General features: G+C 35.0%; 2 pseudogenes; both read right to left on the bottom strand.

Annotated features, from left to right (window-relative positions):
• Positions 1–13693: 13693 nt before the first annotated feature.
• Positions 13694–13849, bottom strand: LOC145292618 (U2 spliceosomal RNA; annotated as a pseudogene).
• Positions 13850–13969: 120 nt separating this feature from the next.
• Positions 13970–14094, bottom strand: LOC145292616 (U2 spliceosomal RNA; annotated as a pseudogene).
• Positions 14095–17498: the final 3404 nt, after the last annotated feature.

Genomic DNA, 17498 nt, shown 5'->3' with positions numbered 1-17498 from the left:
TAAACAACTGATGATCCCTTGAAAAATAAATTATTGGTACTATAGTAAATTCGAGAGCGAGTTGATGCAGTGATTGCAGGTGGTTAAATAACTTACTGACTAGATGGTTTTCTAACGAATGATAAAAAATGATTTTTTGTGTAGTTTTAAAGGTTAAAAACTTCAAAGACTATATGTGTGTGTGTGTGTGTGCGTGTGTGTCATTCAAACACTACCATGTTTGCATATATGGGGAAGTGGCAGCTTCAATCATTTAGAACTGCTTTAAATCTTCACAGGTCACTCATTTTTCAGCCTAATTTCAAACAATTATTACAGTTTACAGATCACCTTCTCAGCTGCACTATGAAAAAATATGAAAAAAAATTTTCGTTCAGTAAAACAAAAGTTATGATGAATTTTCTGGTGTTCTAAATCGTAAAAATATGTAAGGCAGTGAGCGACGCTTTTTATGACTATTTCCATAGAAAACACGTCGCTTCAGCGACTACTGTTGCTACTAATTCATTACCGTCTCGAAAATAGATGTAACAAGTGAAACAGACAGAATGAAAGCATAAAAGGGAGGTAATTGGGAGTATTTTATTGAAAGCAGACGAGTGCCGTATATTGTTATTACATATGCGTTTATGAGGCCAAAAAAATAAGATTGAAATTAAATAAGGAACAAGTGAATTTTCTGGAAGCCTGGAAAAATCATGGATTACAATGGAAAAATGCGAGCATGAAAAGTAATATGGTTAAGCTTAAACATGGAAAAGTAAAGGACTAGTTGTTAAAACTAGAATAGAAAAGGACAAGATATTCTAGTAAAAAATATAATAAATTTATAACTTAAAAATTGCAGCATTGGGAATTTTTTTTTTATTCAATTCATAACATTATATTTTTAATGCTGCAATATTTTAAGCTTAATCATATTACTTTTCATGCTCGCATTCTTCTATTGTAATATATATATATATATATATATATATATATATATATATATATATATATATGTGTGTGTGTGTGTGTGTGTGTGTGTGTGTGTGTGTGTTTCCTTTTTACCTTACTCCATTTATTTCATTGTTTTTTTACGCTAGTGTAATTCTTTTAATATGTAGTTTCTTAAAATACTTTACAAACAAAATTTCTTTATGCTAACTCTCCCTTCTGATGAGAAGGAAAGCATTTCCTCGAAACTCCGTGGATTAAGAACTTTCACCTCTATTTGTGTTTCCTTTTCCATGTTTTTCGCGATTGCTAAAGTGTTTTTCAACATATATTTTTAAACTTATGCACTTATGTATATATATATGTGTGTGTGTGTGTGTGTGTGTGTGTGTGTGTGTGTGTGTGTGTGTGTGTGTACTTAATATCCTTAAATTTATTTTCGAAATGTCATATTCTAAAGGGGTTTTTCTCTTATTCCTCTTTTTGTAACCCTTATCGACTTGATAATGTTTTAACGTTCCTATATAACTTTCCTTTTTATTTTTTTAAACAAGCAGCTCGAGTGTTTATTTAAATGGCCCTTTGTTGAGATCATTTGCGAGCAACCTATGTACTTATATATACATGTGTATATATTTCAAAAAACCATAAAGCGGAAGACCAGTACCCGCATTAAGCTGGTATGCAGTTTAATTTGTTGCTGGCTATCTTGCTCTTGCTTGTTGCTGGATCTCAACATTTTGAACCGAGAGAGAGACTTAGCTGTCGTACAAAGCTAAGACTCTGTAACATCATATTTGTATAGATACTCACTCAGACATTTGGGCTCATGGATTTTAAATGTCTTAGGGAGTGGCACTCGTCTGACAAGACTTGGCAATCATCATATATATATATACACACGTGTGTGTGTGTGTGTGCGCGTGTGTGTGTGTGTGTGCAGGGTCTACAGATAAGTTTCTATTATGTTTTATAATGTAAAATAATTTGGAATTAAATTATAACAGACATTTTCTGTTTGTATTTTTTACTGAAATGAATGAGCTTTTATTCAAACGGACTTATTTGATTAACAATTTCTCTAAGAAAAAATAATTTTTATCAGTTATTTCGGAGAATTATTTTTTTTTTAATTGTCTCCCCTTGTGGAAGTCTGCAAAAATGGAAAACAAAAACAAAATGTTTCCTCAAAATTCAAAATGCAAAAGTTCTGAATATAATCTACGTTCAAACAAGTTTACACTGCTGTTTTATCCATTACTTTAGCAAGATTTTTTCATTAGTAGAAATGTACGTGGATATATGACAAAATAAAAGAAGGAAAAATATATATATACTTTATCTTAAAACAAACTCTTTCTTCTTCTTCTTCTTCTTGCTAACTAGCAGGATGACTTGATTGATCGAATGTGTCGACGTGTAATGTTATATTCACAACATTGAGGCACTACTTATTAAGGCCCGGGGGCCACTCGAGGATAAGGGTTAATGAGTGTACAAAAGTCAATGGGGAAATATGGTGGTAATTCTTAATAGTGAAAATTTTGTAAATTTTATTACGTAAGGGGATGGCTCATCAAGAATTTGTTTACGTTGGACTTGAAGACGACCATATTGTAGTCAGCTGGAAAGCACGCAAACGGGTGAGAGTTCCACAGGTGTGCAGTTCTAAGAAAGAAGCTTTGTTCATAGAATCTACGTTTAGGTTTAGGCGCAGATAAAGATTGGAGGAAATAACTCATAGTGGTTTCAGCTAGGTGAATATCTTTTTGTGAAAATTTGGCGGGGTGGGGCCATAGATGAAAATAACGATAAAGCAGAGACAAGCTCGTGACGTCCATTCTCTGGGAAATAGGCCGCATGGAAGAGAAAAGTGCAAGATAATACTTTCTTGCAGCTCCTGCCTAGATGCGGCAACAGCAATCCATCTTTGGACGTACCTGGCTCTTATATAGGTAGAGAACTGCGTCAGCAGTGAGATATCCACTGGAACTATAGAAGGATCCCATAATTTCGATCGATGTAACCTCCGACATTCTTCGATTTTTTTTTTTTTCGAACTCTGAAATCTTTTTGTCGAATTCAGGAATCTGCACAAGATTTCGAACAGAACTCTTTATTTAATCCACGATGAGTTCTTAAGAAACTCGGTGGTTATATCGAATAAAACTTTGTAAAAATAACACTAAAGATGACAACAGTTGTCCGAAGAATCTAAATTATGCGAATAATCCATCTTATTCTCAAAAAATCATAAACATAATATCTATTTTATTTTTGTGAATGCTATATGTAATAAAGACAAACTTCGACAAATTTCGGCAAAATTCGCCCAACGTTCAAAATCATTGGCTCGACATTCACAGGCAATAAATTCATTGAAGACACTGCCAAGGCTGTTGCAAAGAAGATGGGCGTGCTAGAAAACTACACACCTGACAGTATCTCGTAGCTTGAATTTCTGCACGTCAGTACTGTTGGGGAAGCAGGAACCTGGAATGGAATTCCAGAGTCTAGCGGTTCTGGGAAAGAAACTATTGGAGTAAAAAGATCTTTTACATCTAGGGAGCTCTACAGTATGGAGTGGGATTTAGCAGCCTGTCGGGTTTGTCGAGGGTGTCTACGTCGTGGGGGAACAAGTGATTGCAGTTCGTCAGAACATTCACCACTAAAATACTTGTAGAAAAGGCAGCGGGATGCATCATTTCGTCGAAGTATGTTGACAAGATGCACCTGAAGAAGATCGTAGGTTACATCAACCGAAACGTTATGAAAATAACACTTAACATAGTAGGACTAGTTTCAGTAATACAAATAATACAAAGAATCGGTAATTGTATCGGAATCGGGAAAAATTTGGAATCATCCCATCATGGATTAAGTAAAATGTTCCCTTCGAAATTCAGTACAGATTCCTGAACGCGACAGAATGATTCGGAAGTTACATCGATTTAAAACATTGTGAAAATGACACTAAAGATGAGAACAATAGTCCGAAAGATCCAACTTATGCGAATAATCAATCCTCATCTCAAAAAATCATAAACGTAATATCTATTTTATTGTTGTGAATGCTATATGTTATGAAGACAAACTTCGACAAATTTCGGCAAAACTCGTAAATATGTACGATTTTTACCGAACATTTTGCATGACTTAAAAAAGAAAAAGCACCAAATACCAAACAGTGAGAATAAAAAGAAGAAAGAAAAGTCTTTATTTGTATGAAGCCGTATTACGTGTGTGTCGTTCTCTCTTCATTTACATACAAACTGGGTATTGAAAACGATTCTAACATAAAACTCTTTGCAATGTATCTTTATAGCCAGTCTTCTTTCAATTGAAAGTATTTTTGGCGTGTTTTGTCGTCGCTTGGATAAGATGCTTTGCTTTTTTTAGGCGATTATGAGAAATAAAAGATAGCATTGAAAAATATTCTAGTGGAATTTGTAAGGCATTTTATCTGTATAAATATTTGTGGTTCGTTGAAGAGCTTCGAAAAGATACTGAATTCTTGTCGCGAATATTCTTGGCACGATAATAAAATGCAAGGAATAAATAAACTGTTTTTGTTTCTGTCTGAAGGGCACTTTGACTCTATGGATTTTCGTTGCGAGTTAAGTCACCGCGTGAAGAATGAATATTAGAAAGGTGAGGGGGTGAAGAACAGCAAAGTGAATAAAAAAAACGGAAGGACTGAAAGAATAAAGGAAACAAAAAAGAAAAAAGAAATGAAAAAAATGAAAATATGTGTAAAATAAAAAATAAATATATAAAAATAATATATATGAAATAAATATATATGTGTGTGTGTGTTTAAGTGAGAATAAAAGTGTGTGCGTGTGTGTGAGGACACTTCTAAACCTATATACTCAAGGAATTTTTGTAGACCTGAAATTTGAAATTTGGTATATAGAGTATTCAGACATGTAGAAATATTTTTTAATCCGTTTTCCTCCGGCAAAACGGGCTGCTAAAGGGTACAAAATTGAAAAATTGGTACGTGAGGGTCAGCAGATTTTAAGCTGTTTGTCAATCGTTTCACGAATGCGGATGCATGAATCGTTCACATGACAGATTAAAAAAAAGTTAAGAATAAGTAGATTTAAAATAAAAAATACTTTTTAAAGCTAGCCTAATGGTTATCGTACCTGACTCATTATATTTAGGTTTTGGTTTCGATCTCAGCTCAAATATTTTTTACTTACAAGAAGTGAACTGTTTAGAAAAAAACATAATACTAGCATGCGCGTGTAACAGTTTCTTTCTGTTTATGTTTATATATATTTTTACTGCATTCTTTTAAAGAAATTTAACATTACGTTTAATACTTACGGTATTTCTTATAAATAATTCTGCATTAATTAAAATATAATATGTATGCGTACTTTATGACAGACGACCTGCTAGAAAATAAATAAAAGTAAAAAAGAAATATAGAAAGAAAGAAACGGCGACAGAATAAAAAGAAAATGAGAAATACAGTAAGAAAAAAGAAGAAAAAACGTTCAGACTAAACCTTAAAAATATTTTATCTAATATATAAAAGACATTTGTCAGTGTATATGTGTGTAATGTTGTATCTCCGACTAAAAGTCAAAACTGGTATAGCAAAACCCACAAAGTAAGTATTTTCTTGATCGGCGTTGCCCCAGGTGAATTATATCGAAGTTTTTTTTAAAGAAGATTATTCATTTTTTGCTCTAAGCTGGGGCAAATTTCGTCGGACGCTTGCTTTTCTGGTCAGATTATGTACTAAGTAATGATTATTTATCAAGAAATCAAATCCCTTATGCCGACTCACTCCTTCTGGAATCTATAAAAACGAGCTGTATGTGCGTATGTCTCAAGAATGGAATGGGCTAGATGGAGAAGACATAGAAGTGTGGAGAGAGAGAGGAAAGTCGGGGGAGTAGGAAAGAGAGAAAGATAGAAAGACAGATAGAGAGATAGACGTTTTAATTGAAATATCTTACATTTTTGCCCTGGGTAACGCCGGATAGCCATGCAAGTCACAAAGCTATCAAAATATGTATGCATATTAGAGAGTGAATTATACATACAAATCTGTAATTGGTTGAGTAGATTCTCTTATGCCAACTCATTCTTCGAAAATTCTATAAAAAGGAGCAAGTTGTGTGCAAGTTCGGAGAAAGGAATAGGCTGGGTCGAGAAGGAAATTGGTTTGGTAGGGAAATTGGAGGAAGAAGTAAGAAAGAAAGAGAAAGGGGATGGAGGGATAGGAGTTTTAATAGAAATATATTTTTGCGCCTGACAACAACCCCTACTAGTATGAGATAAGAGCCATAGAAAGAAGAAAAGGAAGAAAAACGACGTTAGAGGCATGTGGATTACGTCACAGTCGAGATGTGAAGTCATGCGGAGCAGAGGTGGAGGAATAAAGATCTTTTGTTAAAACCTGAAACAGCAAGTTGAAGTTCTTTCCTCTTCCTCTCTTGTTCCTTGCGACGGAGTCTACAACGTGTTGGGCCCTTACATGAATTCGGAACAGTACTGTTCGGTTTTACTCCATATTTTATAGCCGAACGCATAATCATAAACAATTATTTAGAGTACAGCGATTCTCGATGGATACTTGGAAGCACTAAACTCTTTCCTGCCACTGAATGACGCATGATAAAATTTAATGCGTAAAATGTTCACTTAAAATTCTTTTGTAACAGAGATGTTACATAACAGCTGGATGCACATGACCGAATAGTGTGCGAGATTACTCCACGGTAAAGAAAAAGGAAAAAGGATTAAAAGAACGTGTGCGCAGACCGATGATCACGTTAGAGACGGTCAGAGAGAAACGTGTTACGCACGGTGGCTAAGAGCGACAAGAAAAGACCTGTAAATAAATTTATGTAACTAAATGTGGGTTGTGTCAGTAAGAAAGAAAAGGGGGGATTCAGTTATTCCTTGTCGATGTTTCTTGTGACGAACTCTACATGTAAACAGGTACGCCGTTACACTTTCATGCTTCTAAAACATAAGAATTAAAGTTCTTCTGTGCCTAAACCTAAACGTAGATTTCATGAACAAAGCTTCTTTCTTAGAACTCTTCCGTTTCCCTGCTTTCCAAGTGATTGCAATATGGTCGTCTTCAAGTCCAATGTAAACAAGTTCTTGATGAGCCGTTCCCTTTAAGTAATCCAATTTATCAAATTCCCACTACTAATGATTACTACATTTTCCCATTGACTTCCGTATACTCATTAATCCCTATCCTCGAGTGGCCTCCGGGCCTTGATAAGTGCCGACTCCTTTGTAAAATAAAATATTTACATGTATTTCAGAGGTGAGGGGTGGCAAGTAAACATATGCATGTCTGCGACTTACCAATACCGTTGGTCGTCTCGATCTGAAATTTCTTTTACCGAATCACTGTTAGCAAAAAAAAAAAAAAATTTGGCGTGTAGGAATCCAGTAGCTAAATTACGTCCTTTTTAATTAGGTGAGGCTGAGTTTAGAGTTAGGTTACTTTAGTAATAGGTTAGATGATTACAGAGAAACAGTCTACTTAATGGCGGTGTACAGTTATAAATTCATATTAAACTACCTATACATACCCGACGATTCCCGGTAAAAAAAAGCATTGCTAGGAGGGGGGTTTAGTCACATACTATTCAGAATACACTGAATATTCTAAGTTGTTATGATTTTCTAGAAAATTCATTATATTTTGGATTTTGGGGAGCATAAAACATAGTCATCTTTATCTATGAAATTCAAACAAGGAAATAAAATCTCATAGCTTAAAGGGAGATAACTCATAGGTTAAATAAAAACCTACTTCCGTTTTTAAGCGCAGTTGATGTTGGCCATAATAATAATTAAATCTTAATTGAATTAGAAATAAATTAAAACAATCAATTTTATATAATATTTCTAAATAGAATACTTAAAACAATTCTATTACTAATTTCTATTAAAAAAATTAATTATTACAAGTATTACAACTATTACAACAGATTTTCTTTTAAGTAATATGCAAATGAGATAACCTCTTGAATGTTGATTACTTTTGAATACATAGTATATATAGAGAGAGAGGTAAAATACCGGTCTATCCTTCTCTCAAGGGTAGATGAGACTCTCTTAAGCCCTGGTAGGCACCCCGTCTAGTGATAAAAAATACCCTTGATAGTCCTGGCGAAGCATCAAGTATTCAACTACCGACAAGATTTGAATCACACTACAAACTCGTGTAGTGAGTTCAATCTCGGCTACGATCGCACTGGATGAATATATAGAAATCATGCTTAAATGAAAGTGTAGAAAAGTCTGTTTCCAGTACTAAAAATCTATTTGTGGGAAAGTGTATCTTTTGTATATATGAATCAAATTGTGAACCAACAAACAAGGAGGCAGGAATACGATTTTATTATAATAGATGCCATTAAGTACAGTTTCGTTTTTACCTGAGCGTATATAGCCAAATACAGACACATAGACAGTTATTTGCGGGGGTTGAGGTTTTTGATGGATACCTGGGGTTGCTGAACACCTTCCTGCCACTGTATAATGCACTGTGAAATTTAATTCATAAAACAGTCCTTTTGGGTGCTTTTGGAACATTAGAATTAAAATTAATTATATCTATTAGGGAAGGGGAGTACATCACCGTCTCTATCTTTGCGACTTGCTGTTGTTGCGTGCCGATCTGGAATTCCTTTCTAATATCTGATCACCAGCGGCAAAGAAGAGTCGGCATGTGCGCGTGCTTGTAACGCGTTCCGTCTTCTTTTCGGTAACACACGCACAACCTTTGTCTCGAAAGTGGTGCAGATCTTTACAGTAACGGCACGGAGACCATTCTCTGTACACACATCAAAGACGGATCCATTTCGGCCGGCGCGCAATTGTTGTCAGGTATCTTATTGTTTCCAGGCAGTTCTTGAAAAAAAAAAAAAAGAAAAACAAAATACGGAAACTTCATGATCGTGCTGGAGAAAAAAAAAGAACCTATACTAAAGAGGACTAGAATATCAAAGGAACTCTTAGATCCTTTTTTTTATTATTTAACTGTTTTTCTTTAGTAAAATCAACTAATAGGATTGATAAGAATGGTAAGAGCCGTTCATCAAATGATTCGATCCATAGAAAAAGTACAAATGAATAACATTATGTATCAACGATTTTCTGCTCTAATTTGAACCCATAATCTTAAAGGTCGTTTGGTTGGAGTTCAAAACAACTATTCAAATACTGGTAGATACAGATCATACAGAATACTGTTGCCATATCTGGGCAGGAGCTGCTAAAAACAGCCTATCCTGCCTTGACAGAGTACAAAATAGACTTCGTGGCTTAGTGGGGGATGCCCTTTTCTCTACCCTGCAACCTCTCTCCCACAGAAGAGACGTTTCGAGCCTATCCTTGTTTTATAGTTATTTCCATGGCAGGTGCTCGTCTGAACTCCAATCTCTGGTCCCCTCCCCTCGCCAATCTTTCACGAAAAACACCCGTCTAGCTGAATCCACTGTGAAAAATGTCCCCCACTCTTTATCTGTGCCTAAATCAAAACGCGGATTCCATGAACAAAGCTTCTTTCTTAGAACTGCACGCCTGTGGAACTCTGTTCCGTCTGCCTGCTTCCCACCGGACTACAACTTGGATGTGTTCAAGTCCAATGTTAACAAATTCCTAATGAACCGCCCCCTTAAGTAAACACTTCATCAAATCTCCACACTAACGTAATGTACTTGCAATAACCCTTATCCCTGAGTGGCTTCCGGGCCTTGATAAGTGGTGATCACTGTGTAAAAAAAAAAAAAATCATCGTATGAATCAGAATATTCTATTGGTGGTATTCGTTTCCTCAATATCTATCTAGTTGGAATTTTTCTGAAAAGGTATCAAGTGTTACATGATAAGGGTTGTCCCCTTTTCATGCAGGTAAAAAAAATAGGGAATTAGTTAAATGTAAGTATGAAATAGGATAATCAAGAATTCAAATTCAAGAAAAGTCGCTATCAGGATCCGGCGTCCTCTGGTCGTATATGTCTCTGTATGTAATAAGCAAAGAAGACTTGCCAGGTGTGAAACTTAGGAGAGTAGGAAGTGGTACAACAGTTGGTACGAAGTTGAGGAAGGTTTGGGTGAAAAGCACACAAAGGAATGACGCAGGTATGTTCATATGTTAATATTTTTATATATAGGATCCAATCCTTAACTAAGTAAACAATCATTATGTATTTTCCAGCACAGCTGCTATGCGTACGCGGTCTACGTGTGATCTATATTTAGTTAATTTCATTTTTAGGAAAATGCAGTAAAAAGGAGGTTGAAGTCATTCGCGAAAACCTCCGACGTTTGTGGAATTTTAACAATAGGAATTAGACATCAATAAATTAAGTCCACGCTTCTGCTAACATTACTATATTTTTGCATTGAAAAATTATTGCATAAATGCGCATTAATATTATCATTCACTAAAAGTTTTTATACAGGCCATCTCTTTCAGAACAATCTATGGCGTACCCTGGAATCTGGCTGACAACAAGTTTCCCCAGATTTCCAGTACTCTCTACCTCTTTCGATAACCATTGCAAATTAATTTGCGTTATCGCAACAGTCGTTTACCATTGATTTCTTGTTGGTAGCGATTATTGGTATTCACTGGTATTTTGGTGGTAATAAGCCTCCCCAAGGTCCCAGTCCGCTTTGCACTTGTCCAGTGGAGGTCTGGTTAGTGCTTTCTTTTCTCGATCTTTCCATCCTAGTTAATCCTCCTCGGTTATTTAGTACGGTATCGGTTGATGCTGACACATTTAGGGCCATGTGTGTAACTTAGTAGACATTTTTGTATGTCCGGCTAGTGCCTGTAGTTCATGTGTATTTGAATTATTACCATTATTATTATTATTATTACTGCATGATCACGTTGACACACCGATTCCCGCTGGATCACCAAAGTTAAGCAACGTTGAACATGGTCAGTACTAAATGGGTAATAATTTGGGACTCCAGATGCTTATGTGCTCTCCGCTTATCCCGGCATTGTTTCCAGTCGTCCTGGACTTCTTGCCGATTCAGAAGAAGTGTAGTTGGAGATTGCGCAACCCTTACTTACAATTATACGCGCAGCTGCCTCTACAATGGGTATCCTTTGTCTTTCGAGACTGAACGGAGGAACCGATCAAATTATTTTTATTGGGAAGGAGACTCAACGTTCTTCTGAATTGAATGATGATCAACGTATGTTTCGCGCATATTTTTATTGTCATTGAAACCGGTGAAATCACCCATTTTTAAATCAAACCGATTGATTGCCTGCTCTAGTCGGGAACCAATCGTGGTGCACCGGGAGTAAGCTACGCAGCGTTCCTCTCGATGACTTAGTTTCAAATATATTGTAGCATACATTGCTCTGTAGAGAACCTACTGTTGGTTTTATGAAATCATTTTTATATATATAATGACCTTAATTAAAGTTTTAAATGAAATGGTTAAATATCATGTTTTAATTATGCTTTACACAAAAATATTCCTTTCAAACGCGCCTTCTTATATCAAAGAACTTGCTGTTGATTTCATATACAGAGCTTTCTGCTTGTGTGGTAAGAAAATTTCTCGAATCCATTTGTGATGTTAGGCTGTTTGAAATGATAACTTTGGTCAACATCGCCTGTTCCTTCTTTCATTGCATTTTTTCGGTTATTGATGAAGACATTCCGATGCAAAGCCTATCTAAGAACACTGAAAGATACATAAAATAGATTTGTGCGGAATTACATAAAAGTCGGTATAGGCTGTGTAGCCTTTAGGGGACGAACACACACGCACACACACACACACACACACACACACATAGATGAAGTGCCTTTTATACTAGTAGACATTTATTCCGCTTTGCGTTGGATTTCAGACACCAAACAAGCAAGATGAGTTAATAAGGTCTCCTCATGAGGAAGGGATGGTCTCAGAATGAAGACATAGAACCCCCCCCTCAAGCCAAAAATCATCGGTCACTCAATTTCTGCTGACAGAATGTCTGGGAGTGAATAAATTATATAATAAAATCACACATTCGTTTTGAACCCCTGTCTTGAAGTGTTTCCTTTAAACAGGTTCCAGCTCTCCTCGAAACGGTGGACGAATCCCCCAGAAGCGAATCATGTGTATGTATGATGAGACAATAATAATGATAACACTTATAACTAGGGCTATGACAACAGCATATTCTTTTCATTGTTTTGACTTTCGAGTATATATGCTTTTGTATAGAATGATATGGTTATCGGTTGGTTAACTGCGTCTAACAGTGTCGGATATATACTCGAGAATCAAAACAATGATAAGAATATTTTGTTGTCATAGCCCTATTTATAACACATAGGAGATGTGACTTCATTATTGAAGGAGATGATCCGGTTAGCATTATGGAAGGAGGGTGTTTCATATTAAGTTCTTTTACAAATGCGATAGACAAAACTACATTACCTTTCAGGTTGAAAAATTACAACGAACACAAGGTTTACAAAATACATAATGATGTTTATTCTCCCAGCTAGATGATTGATGATCAGGAATTCAATTACCTTTCAGAGTTACATTTTCTTGATTCCCTTTCAGGTTGCTTCCAAAGGGGTTCCAGCTAACTCCACTGCTGTCTCTCCACTCTGAACTAACTCCCAAACTCCTCTCTTGCTGAACTGACTCTCTGAATATATTGCAAATTATCTTTCCTTGTGACGCCAAAACGTGCATCAGCCACGTGAATGTTTTCTCACATAGATTTACATACACATGTCCAACACGTTTATTTTTGCAACCCAAAGAAAATTCCTAAATTGAATTGTTCATTCTCCTAATTCTGATATAATTACTATATTTAGTTATTTATCGACAATTGCTCAACATTCCTAAAAACTCTCTGAATATATTACAAATTATCTTTTCTTTGTGACGTCAAAACGTGCTTCAGCCACGTGAATGTTTTCTCACATAGATTTACATACACATGTCCAACATGATTTTTTGCAACACAATGGACAATTGCTATACATGCCTAAAACGTATCTAAATAGCAATATGTATTCACTTTTAACTTTTGAATACTAGCTTCAATTCTAGACATTTCCTTGCAATAAATATTATTTCCAAACTAATTTACGTCGTTTCTTTAAATTCTTCCATACATAACAATTTCGTAGCATACTATTTCAGGTTCTGGTCGTTTATTCTTTCGTTTTCTTTTTCTTTTTATATGACCTTTAAGCATCTACTGACTATACGGTAAATACGGAACGTTCCTTCATGCTTATAACTTTCTAGTTTTATTTATTTTTTTGCGGTCATTTCTTATTTAGTTTTTTTATTTATATTAAATTCTGGATGTTTTATTAATTACTTATGTTTGTTTGTGAAAAAAGGTTTTGCTTATGCTTTCGTTTGTCAAAAATATGAAAGGATTTTTTTTTAATTTTATCAAATTTTAAGTGATATATAAATAATTGATTGGCTGTTAGAGTAAACCCTAAGTTGGTGGGGGTTTTTTGTTTTCTTTTTTAATATTTGAATTTTTTGCAAAATTTAAATAATCTGTGAACATTTTCAATAACACATAAAAAAAACACAACAACCTATTATATACGTTTGAAGCCAAAACAGCGCATTATTGCAAAATAAACAGACATTGATTTTGTTTGAAATTTTTAAGTATATTTCGAAGGACACCTTCATCTTCAGTATGTCTTTCTTTCTTTTTTTTATTGCCATGTTGTTGTTGGAGCAGAGATTCAGCAAGTAGAAGTCCGTTTGTTGTTCTTACGGTAGGTGGGTGATCATTTTACATTAAATAATAACAGAAAAATAATCCCCCACTTTATATCACAATAAGTACAGAATGTAACAAGAACAGATACTACACTTTGATCTTGGCCAAAAGGCAAATAAAAGCTGTATTTATTTGCTCCCCCACCGAGCAAATCAGGCACAAGGCCGATTTTTTATGTGAGGATTGAAGGAGAAATGGGGACCAACTCCCGGGGAGTAGTGGAGCTGGATAGTGACAATTGGTATGAAAGGTTGCCCCTACATTGACCAAGGTCTTATATGTGGGATTGCCCCTACATATGGTATTTGCTTGCAGTATCTGACGGAACAGATACTACACTTTGATCTTGGCCAAAAGGCCAAGAAAAAGGTATTTATTTGCTCCCCTACCGAGCAAATTAGGCACAAGGTCGATTTTAATGTGAGGAGTGAAGGGGAAATTAGGACCAACTCCCCGGGGAGTAGGGGAGCTGGATAGGGACAATTGGTATGAAGGGTTGCCCCTACATTGACCAAGGTATTATATGTGGGGTTTCCCCCACATATGGTCCTTGCTTGCAGTAGGTATTTATTTGCTCCCCCACCGAGTAAATTAGGCACAAGGCCACTTTTTAATGTGAGGAGTGAAAGGGGGGAAGGGAAAAAGGGGACCAGCTCCCGAGAGGTGGGAAATGGGAGCTGGTTAATGGTCAGGTATGTGGGGTTGCCCCTACATCTGGTCTTTGCTTGCAGTATCTGCCGGGCAGATACTATACTTTGATCTCAGCCAAAAGGCCAAGAAAAGCTTAAAAAGCTAAGAACAGCATCTATTAACAACAGACCTTTGATCTTAACCAAAAAGGCCAAGCAAAAAAGTGTTACGGACAGACCGACAAACCGACCGACCGACGAAGTGAGTTATAGAGTCGCTTGTACGCGACTAATAAATTGACATTTATTTTCTTTGAAATTTATATTTAAATCCATAAATATATTACGAAGGAACCCTTCATCTTCAGTATGTCTTTTTTTTTGCCATGTTTGCCATGTTGCTGTTGGAGCAGAGAATCAGAAAGTAGAAGTCCGTTTGTTGTTTTTACGATAGTTTTTTAAATCTCGGAACATGGCAAAAAAAAAGAAAGACATACTGAAGATGAAGTGTATCTTCGAAATATATTTATGAATTTCAATATAAATTTCAAACAAAATAAATCTTTATTTTGTAATAATGCGTTGTTTTGACTTCAAACGTATTTAATATATATTTTATTTTATTCAGAATCAACTAGCGCTTCTAAGAAACAAAAATCTTAACGAACAACAACCTATTTGTGCAAAGATACTGAAACTATGCTGTCAATCTGAGTATGAACATCTAAAAGAAAGGACAGACATTTTCGCTTTCATATGGTGACATGCAAGCACGCACCAACATCACTAGATGAGTCGCGGGTCGTTAAGATAGACATTTAGGACACGAGGACAACAGTCAGTTATACCACAAACACAACGTACATACGTTTTATACGTCCCGTTAATTAATCAAGGAAATATAAGTATGATTTAGAGAACAACAGCATCCTCGGTTAACGCAACATTATTATTATTGCTATGTGATACGTCGGCCTAACGTTCATTTTGGCACTATTCCGTAGAAAAACAATAGAAATACTGCAACACTTCGTCCAAAATGTGTATTTGTCAATAGCGTGTTCGTATAGAGTTTTTTTTATTGTTCTTTTACGAGACATGAACATTTGGCAAAGTGAATTTGTGCCCAATGTTCAGACAACTACACCGGATGACCTGAAATATTTGCTCGCGTTATTAATTTAAATTGCCGCCAAATCTGCTATTTTCTAACACGAATGGCTGCTTATGTATGTGATGTTTTTGGCGTCAACCTATTATTGACTTGCTCGAAGAAAAGAGATTGTTGATTTAGAGTCCGGAAAGTGATGGGCGTTTTTTTTTGTTGTTTTTTTTTTTTAAATTGAAATCAAAACTATTTATTCTTATTCGAACTATTTTCACTAATCATTTATTTTCTCTCTCCTTCTTCATCTTCTTCTTCTTCTTCTTCTTCTTCTCTTTCCGCTGTCTATTTGAAAATAACCTTTGTTTACTCGTTTCTGATGAAATCTTTATAGGATGAAGAAGAACTTTAAAATCTTACCAATTGATTTCTGATCAGTATTGAATTATTGTTTAGTCGATTTGCCGTTCCCATTTATCTGCATACTCCGTATATATATTTATAAAGAATCGGTATCGGAATCAATAATTATACGAGAATCAATAATTTATTATGGAATCGATAATTGTATCGGAATCGGGAAAAATATTGGAATCTTCCCATCACTAATATATATATATGTGTGTGTGTGTGTGTGTGTGTGTGTGTGTGTGTGTGTGTGTGTGTGTGTGTGTGTTAGTGTGTGTGTTTGCATGTATATTCAGAGTTACCATTTCCTTATATAGTTAAATTCTCTTTTGTAATTGTAGACTTTTTAGTCGGCTTATGCAAGTGCTAAGTCTGCGATAGGTTAAATTTCAATTTCTAAATCTCCTAAACAGCTACGTGGTAGAAAACTGATTTTCCCAGTTTCCTATTTTACAATTTTGAAGTTGGCTTATGGAAGTTCTAAGGTTAATTTTATTTTTTTTTCTCCGGGAATTTAAACTGCATTCTTTATTTTATTTTTACATTTTTTTACTCAAAGCTTCATTACACTATATATATATATATATATATATATATATATAGAGAGAGAGAGAGAGAGAGAGAGAAATCAATAAGTACATGCATATATGTCTATATATACATATATTTCTACAGTTGTATTAGGTACACATGTCTTACTTGTTATGTCTGCGAAAATATCCATTATTAATTTCGGAAAACATTCCCTTTTCAAATGGTAGACGTGACAGATCGATTCAAAGCCTGCAAGATAATAGAGCGGGAGCATATATATATATATATATATATATATATATATATATATATATATATATATATATATATATAAATATATATATATATGTATATATATATATATATACAAGCAAAAGTAACCGCCGTTGACTGGGTTCAAAAACAGCCTACAGAAAATGAACTCTGATTTATGAAAGTATGATAGGTTATGAAAAGGAAGGGTTGTAAAGAGAAAGCTTCGAATTTGGGGCTATCAAAACCAAAGCAAAATATGATGAAAGTAAAACAAAATAGATAAACCCCATAATTTATTATACCAAACCTGTTCACACTGAAACACTTATCACAATATTCTGTGGATCTATATTTAAAAACCTTGTTAAACTTTGTGACATATTTCCATTCTATGGGGGGGGCAGACGCCAACCAAAACCCCATAATTTTATTATACCATATTTCTTCAAACTGAAACATAATTATCAAAGTATACTTACGCAGATGGATATAAAAAGTCTTTATTAAAGTTTGTGCCTATTTCCATTCTATGGAGGCCACGCGCGAACACAGACCCCACACACAATTTTATTATACCATCCCTATTTAAGTTAAAACATACTCATCAAAGTATTATTATTTACCTCTATATCAGAAACACTTGTAAACGTTTTTTATTTTTTTATTTTTTTATTTCCATACTTTGTGGACCAAGCGCGAACGCAGACACCACAATTTTAATGAATCATCATTATGCCAGATCAAACATATCCATTCCTCTGTCTCGATACATCTTCTATCATTATATGTGATCAATTTTCTATAATAGTCAACCATATAGGAGCCTATTCATGACCAGACACAC

The sequence above is a fragment of the Euprymna scolopes genome, chromosome 13 (genome assembly GCF_053919585.1).
Source record: "Euprymna scolopes isolate OS-2025 chromosome 13, ASM5391958v1, whole genome shotgun sequence".
In the NCBI taxonomy this organism is placed as follows: domain Eukaryota; kingdom Metazoa; phylum Mollusca; class Cephalopoda; order Sepiida; family Sepiolidae; genus Euprymna; species Euprymna scolopes.
Note: the sequence above shows the minus strand (reverse complement) of the source record. Positions and strands in the feature narration are given on the sequence as shown.